Genomic DNA, 17165 nt, shown 5'->3' with positions numbered 1-17165 from the left:
ACGCACTTTCCCTCTGGAGGAAGGTCCCTGAGGGCTGGAATCTGGACAGTGTCCAACACGCGGACACCAGCTCCAGAGCTCAAATAGCTCAGCCCTGAGGCCCTGCTCTGTCCATGAGGTAGCAGCAGGACAGGGTGGAACGTCCTGTGAGTGCTCAGAGGTGTCCCCAGGAGCCCTGCCATGGAGTAAGAGGCCGGGACGCCATCTATCCTGCCATGGGGACAACCTCAGGACAGAGACTTGACATGGCAGCGGGAACTTCCCCCCCAGACTGCAGGTATTCTGTTCTTAAACAGTTTTCGGAGTGGAAATCATTCAGATTTGATTGTTTTTAGATTTCAAGCTTCACTTTAGATCTGAGAAAGCACAGTAAATAAAATATTTGTTTTATAAATCATGAAAACTATTAAATTCTGAAGGTGCACAAGTTTCTCGGTGCCTAACTGCATTATTATGCTGGATGAGTCTCACCAAGGGGAAATATACTCTCCTGGAATTTAAAGTGTTCAAAGGATTGAACAGAATGTTGTGGTGCATCATATATGTGACAACTACTGCTTCATAACTGGATTTGAGCATTCAGCACACTGAGTTGTTCTGGGCACTACATAAAAGACAACAATTAACGGAATTACATTGTGATGAAGAATGTCTCTTTACAGACATGGACTTGGGTTTTTTTTCCCTATTCCACCACTCAGGAGTCTTTAGTGATATTGCACAGGAAGAGAATATGCCAGAGCTTATGTAATCGTTACTGATATCAGTCCAAAGGTATCTACATCTTGGACCATCTCATTACATGATTTATTTTCCTGTTTTTATTAAATTATTAGGAAGATTCCACCAATGTGTTATAATTATTTTATGTTACTATGTGACCTTAAAAATCCTGCCTCCACAGGGCCTTCCCCTCCGTCACTCCACAGAGGGGGGGAGAGGATGACATTGGGGAGGGGAAGTGGAGTGGGCAGGGCTGCCCCGTGTCCAGACATCCACACTCACCCACGGGCCTGGGTGAGGAACAAACCTGCACCTGGGGGATCCGGGTCCCTGGGACCGGCAGGGTCAGCCACATGCACAGACCGTCCGGCTCAGCCCCGGAGCAGCCTCCTCCCTGCACAGATGTGCATGAGTCTGTGGGGGACAGAGGGGCCAGGGAGGGACCTGGGGTGGATGAGCCCATCCTTCAGGGGGGATGTGTGGGTGTGACCCAGGAGGAGACTGTGGGAAACATGGTCTCTGAGTCCTCAGATGTGGGGAGTCAGTTGCAGGGAGATGAGGAGACGAGGGGACAGACCAGGAGTCAGGAGTGAGGCCACAGGAGTAGGAATCTGACAGAGGAGGCGTCAGGACACGCCGCACAGGGATGCTGTGCTCAGATCATTCAGTTACAGGACAGTGTTGGGTCCTGGGGAGCAGGAAAACAGGGACCCGCACACCCCATCTCCCTGAACACCTGTCACTGGCCAGGCCTGTGCTGGAGGAGCAGGGACAGGGTCTCTAGGGTGGGGGGTACTGGGCATGGTCACGTGTCCTCTGGGACTGTGCCCTGGACAACCTCTGGGAGGTGTGCTGGGTGGAGATGCTGGGGCCTGGGCAGTAGGTGGGAGCAGCAAAAGTGGGGCAATCAGGAAGTACAGTCAATTGGGTTTGTTGAGCGGTTTCAGACTAATTCTTAAAGTTCTGTAGGGTCAATGGAAATCTTCAAGCCTTCACCAATTTTCAGGACATGTTTGGACAGTGTGATAATGTTCCCTTCACATGAGATGGAAAGAAAGTTTGAACACAGCAGCACACACAGATGAGGATACTAGATGCCATGGGACCTAGAAGGAGTAATTTCCTGGTAGATAGACTGAATCATTATCCTATGCTGATAACCCACTTATGTTCAATATTAGAAGATTTAACAATGTTTTCTTCCTCTTTATTTTTTTTTATACAGATGATGGCTCCAGGGGGATGAATCTCACAACTATGAGAGAATTCGTCCTCCTGGGGTTCCCCACCCAGGGACCATGGGCTTCTTGCACACACTGCTCTTCTCCCTGGTCTACCTGTGCGCCCTGCTGGGGAACGGGGTCATTGTCCTCGTCACCACCCTGGACCGGCACCTCCACACCCCCATGTACTTCTTCCTGAGGAGTCTGTCCTTCACAGACCTCTGCCTCATGTCAGCCATGGTCCCCAAGTCCATTGCCAACTCTCTGAGGCACAGCAGCTCCATCTTGTTCCCATGCTGTGTCCTCCAGGTCTTCATGATGGTTTTTACAACAACCACAGAGTTGCACCTGCTCACAGTGATGAGCCTTGACCACTATGCTGCCATATGCCACCCCCTGAACTATGATGTCATCATGAGCAGGGACAGGTGTGCGCAGCTGACAGCTGTGTCCTGGCTGGGTGGGGGTCTCCATGCTGTTATACACACAGCTGGAACCTTCCCCTTGTCCTATGTGGGTCCAACGTGGTCCACCAGTTCTTCTGTGACATCCCCCAGTTAATGGCTATTTCCTGCTCAGGAAATTTAATCAATGAACTTGTCCCCATTCTCACTACTTCGCTGTTGAGTATCTGCTGTTTTATTTTCATCATCATTTCCTATGTCCACATCTTCTCTGCTGTCAGGAAGATTGCATCCACTGAAGATAAGGCCAAGGTCTACTCCACGTGCCTTCCCCACCTGCTGGTTGTGGTGCTGTTTTTCTCCACTGGGTGCTTTGCTTATCTGAAGCCGACCACAGGAACCCCATCCATGTCTGACCTGGTCATTTCTATGTTCTACATGGTGGTGACCCCCACCTTTACTCCCATCATATACAGTCTGAGGAGCCAAGCCATGAAGTCGGCTGTGGGGAGACTAATGAAGGGGAGACTCACCAAAATATAATAGGGAAGATGAGTTCATTACTCTTTACAAGACAATTATTTTAAATTTTCACATTATACTACTCTATATTCTTATAATTACAAAATATATATTAATAATGTAATAAATAATAAAATAAATATTAAATAAAATAAATAATATATATATTAAGATAACTTCATATACCCTTAGTTTTAGTTGTTGCTCTTTTTACCTCTTAGGTGCCATGTGATATTCCGTGTATACTGGAGTAACTGAACTTCCAGCCACTCTTTGCTGTTCTCCATTTCTGTAGCTCCCATCCAAGAGAGGAGATGGTTGGGTTTCATCTCAGTTGTCAGCAGCAGTTTCATCTGTTGTCATCTTAGTTGTCCCTGGGGCAGCATCTCCAGTCTCTAAGGCGGCTTCCCCTCTAATGTCACTGACCCTGGCGGTCACATATGGGATCAGGGTTCATGGTAGGACAGAGGCCCCTGTACTTAGTGAGTGAAGCCTTCACAGCATAAACAAGGTCTTAGGGTCCAAGTTAGAACCCGAGCAGTTGCGATCCACTGTAGAGAAGGACCCACACACGTGATGTGGTGGAGACCCTCTGGAAGCTCTGGTGTGGGTGCCACCACATTTACCATAAACACACTCAGTGCTTGGTGGACAGCAGAAATAAGAGAGTTAAGTTCCTGTGCAGTATAATTACTAAAATATTACAAAAATCATTGGGTGGGAATTTTTGAGAAACAATCTGCTCAAAACAAAACGGTAGCTAGTAGTCTACCTCGTATCTAATATTCCTAGAAATGTGTTAGGGATGCCATCCATGACCTCACACCACACTTCACAGGAGTGTTGTCCCCATTTATTTCATCACCTAGAGTGGGTGGGTGGGAATGGCAGGACAATGCCCTGGCCGGGCAGGTCATCAACAGGAATCTCACACAGAGTGTCTGCATTTTTATGAACTCATTGAATTGAAAAAAGCCGTCGGATTTACGTGCAAAAAGTAACACCATCATTTGGTGTGTTCATAGACATGGAAAGGATTTGAAGAAGATCTCATTTGGGAAGTGAAGTGCCCCGTGGGTGTGGCTGCTGTCTGGCCTCAGCTCCTCTCCGCTGACTGCATCATCCTTTGCTTTCCCATCTGTGATGTTCCATATTTGAAAATTTCACACCAAATATTTCATGATGAAATGCAGTTCCAATTGGATATCAGACATTCAGTCACTCTCAAACACTCACCTGGGAGGGGCTGAGTCAGGCTGACCTTGCGTCCAGCCCGGGGGAGTTCCAAGTGGAACCAGGCAATTCTGGAGACCAGCCAGGGGCAGTAGAAGAGGTGGCAGAATCCTGACCTTTGAACTTCTGGGCTGACAACGGCCTACTGCTCTTTTAAGTGATTGGCCTTTTTATTTTTAGTGCCGATAAGTGACTCTGTTAATATTAATTAATGATGCTGTTACACTGGTCAATAAACGTTATGGAATATAATGAGAATCCAGTGTGTGCATTGAACAAGAAACTGGATCAGACCATTCTAAACACATACTCTTCACTGCCAACATTTTTGCCAACCTTGTACAACATAATTAGATATATGAGTTAATAAAACATTAACTGCTCTAAGTTGTATGAATTCAAACATTTAGTCACAATTAAAACCATTGATTTCTGATTTTTTTTCTTACTTGGCGTTACTAAATGATTTATATCACTATTTCTTTATTTCATGGTAACTTGCTGCTAGCACAGTTGTGGGTATTAAATAACATTTTTATAAATTCTCAATGTGCCAGAAGTCATACATTCAAACTGTTGATCTAGAAGGTCAAGAAATATATTACGAACTTAAATTCACTAGAAAGTATCAAAAGCCAAAAAGGAAGGAAGATAATTATTGACCACAAGAAGCTGGAACGCGGGAAGCAGAACTCGCCTTCTGTTTTCTCGCGCTCAGGGGCGCGGGTCACTGTGGAGACTGAAGCTGAAATCGAGCTGGAACGCCAGGCCACCCCCTCCCCCCACCACGGCTCCGCTGCCCTGGCAGCGCCTGCCACCCACCCACCAGCTCCACTCAGCCCCCCCACCCCCCCGCCCCACACCCCCGCCCCCCCCACACCCCCCCCCCCCCCCGCCTTCTTGGGTCCATGTGGCACAGGAGCCCGGGGCCACACTCGAGGCAGGGGAGGAGCCTCAGGCCACCGCACCCGCCAGGCCGGGTACCCCGCGGGAGATGGGTCCACGTAGACGCCACCTCCCCGGGTCAGGGCCCGCGCTGGGTTGGGGGGGCAGCGACCCCTGTCCCGTCAGTGAGGGGTGCGGTGGACGCGAGGGATTCCCCGGGGCGGGGAGGTGACTACGGTCTTGGGGGGACGGAGTGACCGCGGCCGGGGAGCTCGGCGCTGACCGCAAGGCGGGAGCCGAGCCCGGGCAGCAGCGGGGGCTTCCCGGGACCATCCCCAGGGGCCCGCGGGCGGCTGGGCGCGCAGGGCTTGCTCCCCCGCCCCGCTCCCCTCGCCCGGTAAGGCGGCCTTGCCAGTCCCCTGACCGGGTGGGGGCCGGGGGCTGGGGAGGCGCTGCCGCCCACTGGGCCCAGGTCCGGGCTGGGGACTCCGCGCCCTGCTGGAGGCCCCCTGGGACCCGGGACAGCAGCTCCAGCCGAGGACAGCGCGGGTCCGTCTTTCAGGCGCGCCCGGAGCCCTCCTGGTGTCTGTGGGCGCCCCTGGGGTCCCCGGGGTCTCCTCCCATCCTGGGGCACAGCCACCCCGGCCGCGCGGAGGGAGCGCAGGGGAGGCGCGCTGGGGACAGCGGTGCGCGGAGCCCCCCCTTTCCAAACTGCCCCTGTGAGGCCCGGGGCTCGTTAGGCTAACTGGGCGCCTCCTCAGCGCCCGCGGCCCGCCCGGGGTCTTCCTGGGCTCCTCGGGGCTTCTCGGGGCGCCCGTGACGCAGGGGGGCCCTGGGGGACTGAGACCCATCGTGGGGCCACGCTCAACTGCGAAACTATGGCCGCGCCCCGCAGGGGAGCCCCAGAGCAGGGCGCGCTGGGGAGGGGGTGATGGGGCGGGCGGGGGTGCGCGCTCCTTGCTCACCCCGCCAGGGCGCCCTGGTGAGGAGCCGCGGAGGAGGCGCTGGCGCGCGCTGCAGACACCAAAGGGGCCCCTCGGCTCCCTGGCAGCCTCTGTCTGTCCCCTGTGGGGACGGTCCCGCCAGGAGCTGGTGGGGAGGGGGGCGGTGAGGGGAACCAGCTAGCAGAAGGGGGTGTGTCCGGTGAGGACCCAACGTGAGGGGTGAAAGGGACGCCCCTGAGACGCGTGTCCTCCGCCCACCGCTTCAGTTCCCAGGCCCAGGCCCCCGCTCCGAGGGGCTCTGGCGCTCCCCGCGCACCCCCCCCCCAGCGCGGGTCACGCGCCCGGAAGACTGGACGCAGGCGGGGTGGACGCAGGCGGGGTGGGCGCGGCGGGGTCCCCTCCGCGCAAGCGGTGGGGGGCTGCAGGGAAAATCAGGAGAAGCAGCGCCAAGGCGGGCGTTAAGGGACGCGCCCCAGAATCCCCAAGTCTGGCTCCGAGGCGGGGAGCGCCGAGGGCCTGCGGGCCGAGGCTCAGGCGGGCGCCGAGTGGGTCGGCCAGGTGCAGACCCCAGGGGCAGCCGACGCTCCGGCCCCGCCGCCCCCCAGCGGCGCCTCAGCCCATCCGCCCGCTCCGCTCCTCGCTGTCCTGGGGAGTCTCCCGACCGCCACCCCCACCCCCGCCGCTGGCTGCACCCCGGCTCTTGTGCGCATGGATAAATAAATAAATGTCTTTTTTCAAAAACCGCGGGTGCTTCCCGAGGCGCCCCCGCCCCGCAGGTTCGGCTCCTCGGGCCCCTTGGTCCGTCTGCCGCCTGTCCCGCCCAGCCCGCGAGGACCCTCCTCCAGGGCCACAGAGAAGCCCGAGGGGCGGGCGGGCGCGCGTCCCAACCTCCGAGGACGTCCCGGGCCCGCGGCTCGGCCGGGCCAGCTGCAGAGGACTGGGCAGAGCCCGGGGCGCATCCGCCCGCCCAGGGGTCAGGCCCGGCTCGCCCCGCGGCCCCCGCCGGCGGAGAGACGTTCCCGGCGGCTCTGGGGTCGGCGCGCCTGGGGGGAAGCAGCGCCCCTGGCCACCTGGGCTGCGCCCCCCGCCCCGGCCGCGCGGAGCCGGACCTCGCGGGGGACGGGCTCGGGCGACGGGGCTGGTGTCACAGAACTCTGTGCCCCAAAGAGCGGACGGCGGCGCCAGGGCGGGCGCAGGCAGCTCGCCAGGCAGGGCAGCTCGGGGCCCGAACCCGGCACCGCGCCCGCGCGTCCTAGGTGCGGGCTCGGCGGGGGCGGCCCGCGGTCTGCCCGGCGGGGGCCCCGCGCGCCCAGGGGCGCCGGGCGTAGGGACGCCCCTCCGCCGAGGACTCGGGCACCCCGGGCGCCCCCGCCGCGCCCCTCGCCCGACCCGCAGCCTGCGCGGGCGCCTTCGCCTTCGCTCCGTTTCTCGGGACCCACGCGTCTCCCGGCCCCGTAGGGCTCCGTGCGTCCCGGCTGCCGCGGCATGGCGCCCCCGGAGCCCCACGCCCGCCCCCCACCCCCCGCCCAGCAGGTCCACGCAGCCGCCCGCCCCGGCCCCGCGCTCAGTCAAGCCCGAGAAGCCCCGGCCCGGCCCCAGGTTAGCTCAGGGGCGCGTCCTGTTCCCGGGAACCCCGAGGATTTCTGAGCCCCAGCGCCACCCCGACCCGGGGAAGCCCCGCCTCAGCCCGCCGGTCTCTCTTCGGTCCGCAGGGAGCCCCGCCTGCTCCCGGTACAGCGGGCGCCAGGGCAGGGGATCAGGGACAGGCCCACAGCGCTGGCCTGGCAGGCCGCTGACCACCGCTGGGCATCCGCCGGGCGAGGCGGGTCACCCCTCCCGCTACTCCCCGCAAGAGCCTGGCCAAGCCCCACCCCACGCCAGGCCCCCGGATCTGGGCAGCGGGGCCAGAGCCAACAGGCGCCTCAGCGCCTTTTTATGCAACCTGTGCTTCCTGGCTTGTGGGCTGGCCCAATCAGGTGTGAGCTACCAGCTGACTGGTGCTAAACGGTCCAATCAGCCGCGGGATTTTAAAACAGTCCAATCAGCTGTGTGGGTGGGGCAGCCTGAGAGCGGCTATAAGCAGGGCTGGCGGCGCTCAGACACCGGCGGGGGGTGGGGGTGGGGGCGGGGGGGGTGGGGGGGGGCGGGGGGGGGGGGGGGGGGGGGGGGGGGGGGGGGGGGGGGGGGGGGGCGGGGGGGGGGGCGGGGGCAGGCTCCGCCCTTTCTCTGGCGCCCTCGGAAGGCGGCCCGGGGTCTCGGGGTGTCGCTTGCTGCAGGTGTCGCCCCACCACTCACGCAGCTGCGGGCGCTGGTGTCTCTCGCCGAGCGGCCCGCGGCGGCCCCCGTGGCTGGCCGGCGCCCGCGGTGAGCCGCGGGCGGGAAGCGGCGGCCGGGGGTCCTGGCCGCTCCTGGGCGTCCGCCGCCCCGTGCGCCCTCGCGCTGCCCCTTGGCGGGCCTCGGCCTCAAGGGCCTCTGGGCGGCGGGTCCGCGCTGGCCCGACCCCCGCCTCCCTCGCGCGCTGCCCTGGTCCACGCTCACCCGGCCCGAAGGCCTCGCCCGGGCCTGACGTCGGCCTAGGGAAGGGGGGCGGGGGGGGCCCGGAGAGGCGGGAGCAGCTCCGCGGCCCGCGCTGGGGCCGGGGCGAGCTGGAGGGCGGCGGGCGGCCCGAGCCAGGCGGGGACGGGGCGCGCCGCGGGCACTGCCGGCCTCCGCTGCAGGCCGGAGACAGACGCCACCGAGGCAGAGACGCCTCAGGCCGCCCTGGCCCCCACGCCGGCGGGGACAGGCACCCGGGGAGGGGCAGGGGCAGCCGGTCAGCTGCGGCGCGTCGACTGCCGGTCCAGAGAGTCGGCGGGGACGGCAGCTTCACGGGGCGGCCACGCGGGCCACGGCGGCCTGTCCCTCCCCGCCCCCCCCGTCCTCCTCCCGCCCTCCCCCTCCCTTCTTCTCGGTTCCCTCCTTCCCCCGCCCGTCCATCTCTCGCCTCTGCCCCCTTCACCCCGCCCCGCCCTCTCCTTCCGCCGTGACTGCTTTTCCTAAGATTCCATTCAACACACACCCTGGATCTGAGTCTGTGCAGACCAGTCTGGCGTTTGGAAGCGCCCCTGCGCCGCCTGCCGCGGAGTAGCCGGTGCCGACGCGCCTCTTCCCGCGGCTGCGCTAGACCCCGCGGGGGCCGGGGCGACGCCAGGACAGCCCCGCGCGGCCCCCAGGCGGCTTCTGTCCACGGCCTCACGAGCTCGGGCCGGCCGTGCGCAGGGACGGGACGTGCGGAGCCCGCGGACACACGGCGGGACCCCGGAGGGCAGAGCGAGGACAGCAGGGCCGGCAGAGGCCGCAGCGAGGGCCGGCGGGCAGGAGGGTCGAGGAAGCAGCCCCCACCTGCGGCAACCCAGGCAGCGCCCGCCGAGGGCCCGACCGCACTGGGCCGCGCCTGGCCCCGCGGACTGGCCGCACCTGAGCGAGAAGCTGCCCTGCGCTCTGAGGCCGCAGACGTGGCCCCTCCTCGTCATCACTTTCCTCATGGCCTCTTGGAAGTCTTTGTTCCTAAATGGTAGATGACGGGGTTCAGCAGTGGGGTGACCACGGTGTAGAAGACGGAAATGATCTTGTTGATTTCAGGGGACAGGTGGGCATTGGGGCGCACGTACATGGAGATCGTGGTCCCGGAGTAGACGGTGACCACGGCCAGGTGGGAGCCGCCGTGGAGAAGGTCTTCGCGGGCCGGAGGCGGAGGGGATCCTTAAGATGGCGGCCACGATGAAAACGTGGGACACGAGGGTGAGAAGGAGGCACACGCGCAGCCGGCGATGGACAGGGCAAAGATAACCATCTCGGTGAGGTAGACGCAGGAGCAGGAGAGCCGAATGGAGGGGCAGGTCGCAGAAGAAGTGGTTGATCCGGTTGGGGCCACAGAAGTCCAGCCTGAAGATCATCAGGCAGGGCAGGACCTCTGCCCACCCCGGTCACCCAGGAGACGGCCACCAGCTTGGCGCAGGTCTCGGGGCGCATCAGGAGGGGGTAGTGCAGGGGGCTGCAGATGGCCAGGTAGCGGTCATAGGCCATCGTGGCCAGGAGGAAGCACTCGGTGGCCCCGAAAAACACAAAGAAGTAGAGCTGGGCCATGCAGGCGGGGAAGGAGATGGCACGGCCCCGGACAGCAGGCCGGCGAGCAGCGGCGGCACGACAGTGGAGGTGAACCAGACCTCCAGGAAGGACAGGTGCTTGAGGAACGTGTACATGTGCGTGTGCAGCCGCCGGTCATGGCTCGCCACGGCAATGATGACGACGTTCCCCACCACCGTCAGTACGTAGATGAACAGAAAGATGGCAAACAGCAGGGACTGCCACTCGAGAAGGTTCTGGAACCCCAGCAGCTGAAACTCAGTGACAGCAGACACATTTGGGGGCTCCATCACCTGCGGAGGGGAAGAGACCTTGGAAAGCACTGCGGACAAGACATGAAAATCCTTGGTGCTATCTGGAACATGAGATACTGTCTTCGAGCACTCCCGTCTCCACGACAACTTTCTGGAAGAACGTGGGCAGCTCCACCTGGCTTTTAGACCACTGTGGTTTCAACCCATTAGGCGAAAGGGGCGCAAGAGTTGGGGGAGGGCCTCAGCAAGCTCCACTCACCAGGCTCTCTGAAATCTAGAAGTTTCAGGTTCAACACCACAGGTAAGAAGGGGCTCACTGAGCCAAACACAGGAAATACAATTAATAGCTGGGCATCCCTGGTGGCGCAAGGGTTAAGTCTCAGCACTGTGAAGCTGTCACCAGCCACTAAGGCATGAGTTCAATCCCCGTCCAGGGAGTGACCCACAGGGCGAGGCAGACCTCTTCTGTCTCCCCGCTGCTTCCCTCAGCAACGTGTTTCAGTAGATGTGCCTGTTCTGCTCCCCACTCTGTCTCTGGTCTCTGGTAAATCCTCTCACCCACCCCCCCAACCTTTGGCCTGTACCCCAGTTCTTGTATGCATAAATAAATAAACCTTTAAAAAATTAATAGCTATGTTTTCCTGGAAAGGGCCTGGGCCCTTTCCTCCCACAGGTGACCCTCATCTGGAAACAGGTCACACCTGGCCCGTCTCCCAGCCCCGGGAGACTGTGTTCTGCCCTCAGTGTTTATGGACACCTCCTCCAGGCACTTGAGCATCTGAGTGTGTCTGTGTGTGTCTGTGTGGCCAGGGCTGAGCCAGCCTGCATCTCCACTGGTACCTTCTCACCCAGGTGACACCAGCATAGTGATCGGACTTTGTGTCCAGTCAACAAGTCACCCCTTCTTTTTTTCAAGGTCTAGCCTAGTTCTGGATGAAGCCAGCATCTGCCCGCCATCAGGGGCTTCCCTCATCAAGGACTGAGCATGATGTCACCTCTGTAATGCCCAGGCCCAGGACTCCAGCCGCAGGCCCTTCCACCTCCCTCCCTCTCCCCTAGTGACTATTTCAGGTGCTTCTCCAAAACCTTCCAAGACTTTTTATGTAGGAAAGTGATGAAGTTGAAGTACCCGGAGGAGGCCCTCCTTCACCGCCCCCCTCTGTCTCCCCGGGGAGCCCAATGGGTGGTGCATCACCCCTTCTCCCCCCTCTCCCGCAGAGGTTGCACCTGAGCCGGCTGTGGCTTTATTTGGTCTCTTGCCCAAATTAACCGACACTCACACCCCCGCCCCCCGAAATGCCTCATCCCCTCAAGGAGCACCGCCCCTCCCACCCGACTGCTCCAGTCTCCCTGCGCCCCAGGCACACCCGTCCTTCCTCCTGGGAAAGTGGACAGAGCAGCTGCCACAGCAGAGGCCTCTGCTAGGCTGGAAACCAGAACGCAAAGTAGACGCTTTGGCGAGGGGCTTGGGCGTGAGGCTGCAGGGAGCGGCCAGTTCAGGGCTCTGGAGCCATGGTCACTGGAGCTCTGCAGTGAAAAAGGCCCCTGTCTCCACCTGCTGGCTGCGCCCCAGAGCTGGCCCTGCCGCGTGGTGGTGTCTGCTCTCTTGTGCCTAGGGCCGGCCTGCCCTGCTCCCTCCCAGCCGCTCCCCCTCCTCCTCAGAGGCACCAGACCTCTGGGTCTCTGTTCTGACCCCATCTCAGCTCCTGAGCACAGCACAGACCACAGTCTCTGGCCTTCTCTGCTCACTGCTGTTCCTGGGCCCTGCCCCGGGGCAGGCTGACCCCAGGCCAGTCCAGGAGCCCAGGCTGAGGGGAAGTGTGACCCCACAGGGCAGCGAGTGATGCGATTCACTTTGGAACATGGTCCTTTCCTGCCATTGCTCCCACTTCCATGACATGAGCAGTGACCAGAAAAAGGCAGAATTTAAATGCCGAGACCACCAGGGCCTGGTTGACGGGGTCAGCATGGGCAAAGTGGTTGGGTCACAGGGCATTTGGCCCCATTTCTGAGTCACCTAAAATCCCCCTCAAACGCAGTCAAGGACACAAGGGAAAAAGGACCTGCTGGGTCTAGCCCTTTGCAGCAGACGGGGTGCCGGGGTGACAGGGTGGGGGATTGGCGGGGGTGGGGGGTGGCAGGGGTGGGGGTGCAAGCAGGTGGTGGGGTGATGGGGGTGGGGGTGCAGACCTGCTTGGGACTGACATCAAGTCCTGGCTATTCCAGGTACTGGATCACCTAATTTACAATGAGCTCAGCCAACAAGACCCGCCCCGAGGCAGAACCTCCCAGGCGCCAGCCCCACATCTCATTTCACAGCTTCCCTGGAGCCTTTATGGAAATAAACATGCCCCAGTACCACAGACCTCCCGCCATCCAGGGCCACCAGGCGCCTCTGGGCTAGGGTCTCCCTGCTGCTCTCCAGGCACCACAGGGCGGGCGATCCCACCTGGACAGAGCATCCACAGGCCCTGCAGCCTCAGGCTCGCAGCCTCTCGCCCACAGGCATGGCCTCTGGCTCCAAACACACCTCTCCTGGTGGCCTTCTGAGCCCTGGGCCTACCTGTCCACCTCCCCGGCACTCGGCGCCCACGGTCCTCCCTGCTGCCGGCTCGGCCCTGCTGCCCTCCGCCCCGCACGCCGGCCCTGGCTCCCTTCTGTGAGCTGCGACTGGCCATCTTCTGTGGGTGACGCGGCTGGAACACGCTCCACCTTTCAACAACCCAGGTCTCCTGGGGCCTGGCCTTCGGGGAATCCTCCTCCCAGGTATTCTTCCACGATTTGCCAACCGAGTTAATAAGCAACAAAAGCAAACTTTTGAGACTCCCCGCTGCCCAGGGGGCTCAGGCACGGTCGGCACCCCTGGGACCCAAGCAGTTCTTTGGAAAACTTTTTTAAAATGTAGCTTAGGATGGCCCCGGAGATGCTGAACTGGACTGACTCAAACAAATGGGTGTTTCTTGAAAATCTAGGGAGCAGGTACCCAGGGGCCCATCCTGAGGACAGACGGGTGCCAGTGGCCTTCCGCTTCACACTGCAGTTTCAGGTGTGCCCACAAGAGCACATCCACGCACCCACGGTGAGACCCCCACCCAGGCCAACTTCCAGCGAGCAGAGCACCTGTGCCGAGGGCGTCTCCCAACTCAAGGAAAACGCAGCATCTCAGCTGGGAAAGGCCTGAGTGGAGCCCTCCACGTGCCCCCGCCCCCCTCTTACCAGCAGGACCAGAGGCTGCTGCATGGGGGGGCACTGTCCTGCGACACACTTGTGCTTGACTAATAACTTATTTTCCAAAATAATGTTATCCGTGTGTATATTTTTCAGAAAACTTGCAGACAGAAGACGGCCAGGGCGCGGCGCGTGCACGAGTGCCCGCTGTGAACACGCTCAGGGGCACGGGCGGTTGCACACGCACAGGTGCATTTTGGGGCACTGGGTGAGGAGCCACTGCAAGCTCTAGCTGGCACCACCAGGTCTTGGGGTGCCCGCGGCACCAGGAAACCTGAGTTCATGGGGGCGAGGCTGCGGGGAAGAGTGTCCAGGCTCCTGGATGGGGTCCCGGGCAGGGTCCTGGGCAGGGTGGAGTCCACTACGCTCCACCCGAGTTGGCCCCCTGATGGCCCACCCCCCAGCTCTCCTGTTCCTCGCGGGCAGCACGCGCCCTGCGGCTGCGGCCTTGGCTGGCCTTAGCCCCTCTCCATCACAGTCTTTCTCACTACTAGAGGTGGGGAAGAAAACAAGCTGCACCCCGGCCTGTGGGCAGACTTCTTCCGGCCGGTCTTCACACTGGGCCCCCACTCTTTGTCTGGCACGCCGCGGCCAGGGGAGGAGAGCAGTGCAGGCACCCAGGGAGCAGGCGAGCAGGCAGGTGGGCGGGTTCCAGCAGGTGAGAGAACAGGGTACAGCGGGACCTGGGGACGCCCAGGCCACCCACCCCATCAGCGCTGCCACGTGAGGGTGGCCGGCAAAGGGCACTGGCACGCAAGCCCCACAAGGTCACCCCAGCACTCACGTGCCAGCAGGCGACCAGCCTGAGGCTTGGCCTGAGGAGCCTGGGGGCCGCCCGGCTCAGGTGTGCTGACATCCGAGGGGCCCCTCGCCTTGGCAGACGTGCGATGGAGGAGAGGCCGGAAAACGTCACCTCCAAGAGGCAGCAGGGCCATGGCAGACGCGCGCCCCAGCTGCGTCCTGAGCCGGCCGGCCAGAGCAGGCTTCCCCAGGCTTCCAGGCCCAGCCCTGGGAGCACATGCAGGCCCAGGACTGGCCTCAAGACCTCTCTGCACCCCAGGCTGTCCCTCCCCACTCCCCAGGCCCCAGCCTCCACTGCCTGACCAGCCCCAGGCGCCCGTGCCATCCCCGCAGCACCACTCCGGCACGTGTCCTCACCCTGGCACGTGCCCTCGTCCCCAGCACAACGGCCTGCTCTCATTCAGGCGGGCGCCCCTGGGTGCGGGTGCACCATCGGCTACAAGTCGGCATCTGTGTATCCGTCTCCACCAAGACAAGCTCACAGATACTTTGAGATGTTCAAATCCTCACCCGGAAGTACCTTCCAGAATTCCTCCTTCGGGCCTTCTGGTGGTGCTGCAGTTGAGCGCTGCTGCAAAGCTGCCTGCAGCCTTTGCAGCGCTGGTTCGATCCCCGGCTGCTCCCCGGCTCCGGCGAGGGTCCCACATGGCACGCAGAGCTCTCCTGCCACCCGCTGCTCCCCTCAGCCAGTGTACCTCGTTCCTTCTGCCTGTTCTGGTCCCTGCTCTGGCTCTGGTGACTTCTCTCACCCTCCCGCGCTTCTGACTGTATCCAGTACTTGTATAAATAATAAATAAATCTAAAAAAAAAAAAAAGAACCTGCAGAATCCCCCTTCCTCTTTCCACGCAGTCACTGGGACACTTCCTCACGCCACGCGGTCAGCCCTCCATCCCCGCACAGGGGCCGGGCAGGGGTGCCGGAAACTGCCATTGGTGGTCACTCTCACCCTGACCAGATGTGCTGAAGTCACCTCAGTCTAGGCAAAGTGACCCGCCCCCTTGGCGCAGTGGTGCGTGGTCCCAGCCGGCCATTTCCTGGGTGGCTGAGTTGGGGCTTTGCTCATCCATGGCGGGCCCCAGAGCAACGTGGCCAGAGCCCAGGGATTGGGCATGTGGGGTGCACCAGGCCCAGGGGTGGGAGGGCCGCCCAGGCAGGGGCAGGTCTGTGAGGCAGGGAAGGGGAAGCAGGAGTCCAGGGAGAGCCCTGGCGAGCTGTGGGGCAGCAACCCCGCGGGCCCAGGCCGGGGTCTGGGGGCGAGGGTGTGTTGTGCTCGCTGGGGACGGGGCAGTCAGCAGAGGAAGCCCGGCCAGGAGCTTTCTCGTGGGGGTACTCCAGGGACTCAGCAGTTACAGGAGGGGTGGAATCTCTACCTGTAAGGGTAGAGGCGCCGCTCCAGACGGGCCTTCAGGAGGAGGTCTTCCGGGTCCATGGAAGGAAATTCTAAGACTCACACTTGAAGCCCCGCACGGAGCATCACTGGGCTCGGTATGAAAAAGGGAATGATTATAAAACTCCTGAGTTTCTTCAGAAGTTTCATAGATGACAGTTATTCATCAGAGCACAGTGTGGACAAAGTCTGGATCCAGCTCCAGCAGTGCAAACCCCGCCTCTGAACAGGTGAGGGAGTGCCCCGATGGTCTGTCTGACCTGCTCTCAGAACCACTCCAGACCCACAGGCCCTGGGTGTGGGCTCGGTGAGGGGGAGGGTCCAGTACCCCAGACCTGCTGGTAACCTCAGATGTGCCTTCCCCAGAGTGCTGAGGGCCCTGGGGGTGGGCCTCAGGGGAGCCAGAGGCCTCTCTGCTCCCTCTCCCTGGGGAATTCTGCAGTTTGGACCCTTCGAGGCCCAGCGAGAGAGACTTCTTTTATCATTTAAACCCCCTCTGTAATTAAGCAAGTGAAGCGTGGTGGGCACGACTTCCAAGGCCACCACATGGAGGGCATCTTCACCAGCACCCCCCGCCAAGTTATTAAGAGGAGAACCTCCTCCTCCCCAGGCTGGGGCCTCCCTCTTCCCCAGGCTGAGCACCCAGCGGGAGGAGCCAGCTCAGAACAATTAGCCCTGGCAGGCAAGTCCCAGGGTACCGCTTCCTTCCTTCCCTCCTCTGGGGCACAGTGTGTGCGGGGGTGATGGGTTTGCGTTTATTCAATGCAGGTCAGATGCCAGACCCCGCCATACCACCCAGGCCAGCCCAAGGCCCAGGGCCCACCAGCTGCAGGCGGAGAGAGTGGAGGCTCCCGGGAAGAGGGGGCGCCAGGGCGCAGAGGGGGTTGCCAGGGCACAGAGGGGGGTGTGCCAGGACACAGGGGGTACCAGGGCACAGAGGGGGTGTGCCTGGGAGAAGAAGGGGTGCCAGGGCACAGAGGGAGTGCTAAGGCACAGAGGGAGTGCCAGGGAGCAGAGGGGGCGTTAGACCAGGGTCAGAAGGGAGGTCTTGCCTCCAGGTCCTTCACTATCATGCAGGCTTTCGGGGCAACTGCAGGGTGATAGTAGGGTCCTGCTCATAGGGCCACCAAGGAATCACACACATAAACGTCGCTGCACATGGGTAGGGCAGGTCGGAGCCTGTCAGCTGAGTTGCGGGCCTAGCAGCCTGCTCACGGGTGGGGTGCACCCTATGCCGGCCCACGTCCACCTGGGGAGCTGCTTTCCATTCATCAGGGTCTCCCCAGGAAAAGTGTGAAACTACCAGGACGTTTGATTCCCACGGCAGGGAAGCTGGGAACCCGACCCAGCAGCCGCAAGGGCCATATCCCCAGCCCCCAGAGAGGGCCTGCGAGCCTGGGGCTGCCCAGTGACCGCCTGTGTTCGCCTCCCCGCC

General features: G+C 61.3%; 1 pseudogene; it reads right to left on the bottom strand.

The window, feature by feature from the left end:
- Positions 1–8981: 8981 nt before the first annotated feature.
- LOC119251150 (olfactory receptor 11L1-like) lies at positions 8982–10349 on the bottom strand (annotated as a pseudogene).
- Between the last annotated feature and the right edge of the window lie 6816 nt (positions 10350–17165).

The sequence above is a fragment of the Talpa occidentalis genome, unplaced genomic scaffold, assembly GCF_014898055.3.
Source record: "Talpa occidentalis isolate TD23 unplaced genomic scaffold, MPIMG_talOcc4v2.1 talOcc4.2, whole genome shotgun sequence".
Classification (NCBI taxonomy): domain Eukaryota; kingdom Metazoa; phylum Chordata; class Mammalia; order Eulipotyphla; family Talpidae; genus Talpa; species Talpa occidentalis.
This window is presented reverse-complemented; position numbering and strand designations above follow the sequence as displayed.